Source organism: Arachis hypogaea, chromosome 12 (assembly GCF_003086295.3).
Source record: "Arachis hypogaea cultivar Tifrunner chromosome 12, arahy.Tifrunner.gnm2.J5K5, whole genome shotgun sequence".
Taxonomy (NCBI): domain Eukaryota; kingdom Viridiplantae; phylum Streptophyta; class Magnoliopsida; order Fabales; family Fabaceae; genus Arachis; species Arachis hypogaea.
In genome coordinates this window covers 51,719,700-51,725,460 of record NC_092047.1, presented here as the reverse complement: position 1 = coordinate 51,725,460, position 5,761 = coordinate 51,719,700, and the positions used below count along the sequence as shown (strand labels likewise).

Genomic DNA, 5,761 nt, shown 5'->3' with positions numbered 1-5,761 from the left:
CAACTGAGAAGGCTTGACCTCAAGCCTGTGGCTAGAGGATGGTTAGAGTTCATCCAACGCTCTATTATTCCTACTAGCAACCGGTCTGAAGTTACTGTGGACCGGGCTATCATGATCCATAGTATCATGATTGGAGAGGAAGTAGAATCTCATGAGATCATATCTCTAGAACTATACAAGATGGCTGGCAAGCCCTCCACTTTGGCAAGGTTAGCCTTCCCTCATCTCATCTGTAACCTATAAAATTCAGCAGGAATTGTCATAGAGGAAGATATCCTCATTGAAGAGGACAAACCCATCACTAAAAAGAGAATGGAGCAAACAAGAGAGCCCACTCATGGACTTCAACAAGAGCATGAGGAAATTCCTCATCAAGAAATTTTTGAGATGCCTCAAGGGATACACTTTCAATCACAAGGCTATTGGGAGCAACTCAACACCTCTTTAGGAGATTTGAGTTCCAACATGGAGCAACTAAAGATGGAGCACCAAGAGCACTCCATTATCCTCCATAAAATCAGAGAGGACCAAAGAGCCATGAGGGAGGAGCAACAAAGGCAAGGAAGAGACATAGAGGAGCTAAAGCACTCCAAAGGATTTTCAAGAGTAAGAGCTAGCCGCCGTCACTAAGGTGGACCCGTTCTTTAATTTTCTTGTTCTTAATTTTTTCTTTTTTAGGTTTTTATGCTTCATGTTGTGTCTATGTTTTTGTCTTTATTACATGATCGTCAGTGTTTAAGTGTCTATGTCTTAAAGTTATGAATGTTCTATGAATCCTTCACCTTTCTTAAATGAAAAATGTTTTCTGAAAAAGAAAAAGAAGTACATAAATTTCAAATTCTATCTTGAAAATAGTTTAATTATTTTGATGTGGTGGCAATACTTTTTGTTTTTTGAATGAATGCTTGAACAATGCATATTTTTTATAGTGAAGTTTATGAATATTAAAATTGTTGACTCTTGAAAGAATAATGAAAAAAAGAGAAATGTTATTGATAATCTGAAAAATCATAAAATTGATTCTTGAAGCAAGAAAAAGCAGTGAAAAACACAAAGCTTGCAAAAAAAAAGGCAAAAAATAAAGAAAAATAAAGAAAAAGAAAAAGCAAGCAGAAAAAGCCAATAACCCTTTAAACTAAAAGGCAAGGGTAAAAAGGATCCAAGGCTTTGAGCATTAATGGATAGGAGGGCCCAAAGGAATAAAATCCTGGCCTAAGCGGCTAAATCAAGCTGTCCCTAACCATGTGCTTGTGGCGTGAAGGTGTCAAGTGAAAAGCTTGAGACTGAGCGGTTAAAGTCGTGGTCCAAAACAAAAAGAGTGTGCTTAAGAACTCTGGGCACCTCTAACTGGGGACTCTAGCAAAGCTGAGTCACAATCTGAAAAGGTTCACCAAGTTATGTGTCTGTGGCATTTATGTATCCGGTGGTAATACTGGAAAACAAAATTCTTAGGGTCACGACCAAGACTCATAAAGTAGCTGTTCAAGAATCAACATACTGAACTAGGAGAATCAATAACACTATCTGAATTCTGAGTTCCTATGGATGCCAATCATTCTGAACTTCAAAGGATAAAGTGAGATGCCAAAACTGTTCAGAAGCAAAAAGCTACTAGCTCCGCTCATCTAATTAAAACTAATCTTCATTGATAATTTTGGAATTTATTGTATTTTCTCTTCTTTTTATCCTATTTTGTTTTTAATTGCTTGGGGACAAGCAGCAATTTAAGTTTGGTGTTGTGATGAGCGGATAATTTATACCGTTTTTGACATTGTTTTTACATACATTACAAGAAAAACACCCATTCAGGTACACTTGAAAAATGTAGCCAAAAGTGAAAAAAAATGATGCCTTAGGCTACGGCTACGCTTTTTGGGCTATGGCTACGCTTTTTGGGGTGATTCCTATTCGGCCGTTGCCTATTCTCAAAGGCTACGCTTTTTCTCAAAGGCTACGCTTTTCTACACCAAAGGCTACGCTTTTGCCGTTTGGGAATAGGGTGCGCTTTTCAAGTGATGCTGTCCAAGACCAAAGGCTACGCTTTTCAGCTTTCATTTTTACCAGAATAGGCTACGCTTTTCAATGCTACTACATCACTTGTAAAGCCTTTGGTGTAGAAAAGCGTAGCCTTTGAGAATATATTTATAATGAACCAAAAGTATTAGAATGATCATAAATAAAAAGAAGATAAGTAAAATTAAATTAGCTTCTACAAAATAAATAGAGTTATCCCTTAGCACATCTATAATACACTGCTCTTTATATAATTGTTTTCGTGAATAGAAATATACTAGTCCAGGAACTTAGGCCCTCTATTAATTAGTTCTTCCTTTGTCTCTCTAGCATTAGCCTTCCACCAAATATACTCATTGCTATTTATCTGAAAATAATAAAAAGGCACTTAGCATAAAGAAATGTGCCATTTTGTACCAAACCACAAGGGTTCTTAAATCAAACTCATAAATTCTAGGTACTTGGCAGTGTAAAATCAATTGTAAAAAGCAAAAATTGTACAAATACAGAGCAACACCATGCACTTTTGCGCCAAATAGAAATTGAAAATAGAGAAAATAAAATAGAAGCCTATGCAAATTAATTCCTTAATTTGAAAGCATGATAAGGAGTGAAGCAAAAGACAGATACTAACCAGCAACATTGACAAACTTGACAAAGACATTAAAATAAATGAGGACTAAATTTTAGCAATCATAATTATTTATACTCTAACTTTATCAGAATTGCAAATTGAGCAAGTAATATAATATAATTTGAAATACTAACAACAGAAATAGCAGAAATCACTTCTCCAAAAGAACTTTGTACAACAGTAACAAGGGCGTACCTTGGGACAACTGGGGCAAGAACAAGTGCAGGATTTTGGGAGAATGCACTAGTTTCCAAAATATCAGAATTGCCTGCAGCAGTGATACAAATAAAATTAGGAATCGCTCAGAGTTTCAATCTTTAAAGCTAAACAATATTAACATACTATTCATATGTGAAAATCAAAGAAAGAAAGAAAGGCACAGTTACGGCAACAAAATTGAAGAGTGTAATAGGATTAAGGTTAATAACTCAGTGTAGTACTACAATTAATAGTCAAGACCTAAATGCTGAAGTAGGACATTACCTAAATGTTGATTGAATAACATAAACATTTGGATATATTTTGCACAGATCATGCTGACCAAGCTTTGTGCGGATATGTTGCACGATCAAATCAATGGCAACATGATTATCACCTCCCCGAGGAACGATCACATCAGTATACTTCTTTGATGGTAGAACAAAATCATCAAAGGCAGGCTTAACAAACTTTGCGTACTGCAAAATCAGCATTGTAGGCAATAAGATATAAATCTTAGAAGTGATTGTTCACATTTCATTTGAAAACAAGGATATCCTAACATCCATAGGCTTGTCCAACTAATCTCAATAAATTCTCACAGCATTACAGCTAATACAACCATATCATTTCACTAATTCCTTTAGCCTATTTCACATTAATACATGCATATCCCATTAATTCTATACCTTACTTAGCTTACCCTCTTAGATCAAACTACTCTTCATACATATCAACTGACATAGTCTAGCATATAACTTATCAATCCAAATCTCATGCTTCAAACTTATTAAAAATTATATATAAGAATTCATACACATTATTAGCCTAGGTGCAATTAAACTATGGTTACTGAGAATATTGTTGGCAATACCTGTTCAAGAACAGAGTTTATGTCCCTCCCTCACTCCACTGTGTCACGTCTAATCCTACGAGCTAGTCTAACATCAGCATCTGCAAACAATTGATAGTTAAAGATAAAACAAGAGTTAATAAGGAACAAGGGAAAGCTTTCATACAGTGTAAGAATAATAGATTTTGTATAATGCATAGTGATATTCAAACCTAAGCTGGCAGCCAATCTAATAGGAAAAGTTTCCATTTCAATTTACTTTTTAAAAGCACTTGCATAAATGTGATTCAAAACAAGAGGACGTTAGAGATAGAGATGGAAATTTTTCCCAATAAATTCCCAGTATTTTATAAAAATACATGACATGCGATGGGACATAAAAAACAAACCTGTGTCAACAAAGATCTTCATGTTCATTAAATCCCGGACATCCTGATCATGGAATACAAGAATTCCCTCCAATATAATGACATCAGAAGCATTGACCTAAGCAGAAATTAGAGACGGCAAATCAAAAACCATAAAAAAATACAAATTTATTGCCGCAGCAATTGTCTGATACATTTGAATGCTCATAAAATATAAAATATGGTAAATACTTCAACATGTGCAAAATGTACTTATATTTTGTAGGACCTCATGAACTAAGTTCATCTACTGATGTATGCATGAAGTAAGACTATCAAGGAAACAACAGAAATGTTTTTACATTACCAACAATTAGGACATTACCAATAATTTAGAATGCCACTTAGAAACTTTTCTGAATTTGGCAAAACCGAAATATATACGCATTGAAAAACCTAAGCAATGTGCATTAAGAGATTCAGAATTTCCATTAAGAAAATCATACCCAGAGAAGCTAACGATACTAAAAAGAGAAAAATATTGGTACTGATCATAAGTTCATAATACCAAAATAGCAATGGTGTTTTCTTCAGTGTTCTTTCCCATCCTCAACCTTGCTATGTCTTCTTCTCATTCTTGTTATGTTTCCTCCAATAAGTACTATTACAGTTACAGAAGGAGAAGGACACAACACAAGAAGAAGAACAGTGAGAGTGAGAGGTAGCAGTAGCAGTAGCAGTAGTAGTAGCAGCTCTTCCAATGAAAAGGACAAAGAAGATTCACATTCTAAAAATATTCTGAGCATTAAATTGTTGTATCTGGAAGAAATGGGAACTACACAAATTAAAAGGGAAAAAGGATTATAATCAATAAAGCACAATAGATTGAAGCTATATACTAAGAGAAATGAATAAACAATAAAACCCTGAAGAAATATAAGGTACAAACAATTGATTCATACATTCCAATAACATTATTAATCCTGTCATGCTCTCTCCCTAATTTGTGAAGCTTCCAAATAGCGATCTAGCTCTGCTTGTGGCCTGAAATGACACCAATCAACTACAGTGAGATCAATTAGAGAGCAGAGTAGACCCCTTTATTATTTGTGAAAATAAGATAAAAAGTCCATTTAATCTATCCTTTGCTTGACGCCAAAATTATGATAGTAAAAACATGGAACAATATAAGAACAACAACAACTAATTAGAAGATTAGAAAACCTAAAATTAGACCCCAAAACCCCAAAAAATTCACAGAACCAATTGAAAATTAATACATACCTTCTCTATTTCAATTAGCCATTGCAGTTCATCATCACTATCAAAATCATACACACCTTCGAACTGAAAAGTGAGAGCAAGTTAGAGAATGAGTGAGAAAGAGAGGATACAAAATAGAGAATTTACCTGGTGACACGGGGTACTCCCTTCGAGCTCCTTTGCGACGGAACAACAGCCCGACGGTGGCAGAACAGCGAAGGCAACAAGCCCTAGCAATGGTGGTGGAGTTTCAGCAGTGACCGAGCACCCCCTTCTTCTCTACTCCATCGCGTTTTCTCTCTTTTTCGAGCTCTCTTTCACTGGCGCTCGACAACGAAAACAATGGCGGCGGAGCCCTGCGTGAGTGAAGCTGAATGGATACCAAGAGGGCGAAAAAATTTTACTAAGTGTTTATTGGGTGTTTTTATATTAGACAACATGTTTAAAGCGCAT

General features: G+C 35.3%; 1 long non-coding RNA gene across 1 annotated transcript; it reads right to left on the bottom strand.

The window, feature by feature from the left end:
- Window positions 1–3,139: 3,139 nt before the first annotated feature.
- On the bottom strand, window positions 3,140–4,200 carry LOC112729248 (uncharacterized). Its single transcript, XR_003166433.3, has 3 exons — window positions 4,088–4,200; window positions 3,720–3,799; window positions 3,140–3,324 (listed from the first exon to the last, which is right to left on the bottom strand). It is a non-coding gene; the product is annotated as an uncharacterized lncRNA (long non-coding RNA).
- Between the last annotated feature and the right edge of the window lie 1,561 nt (window positions 4,201–5,761).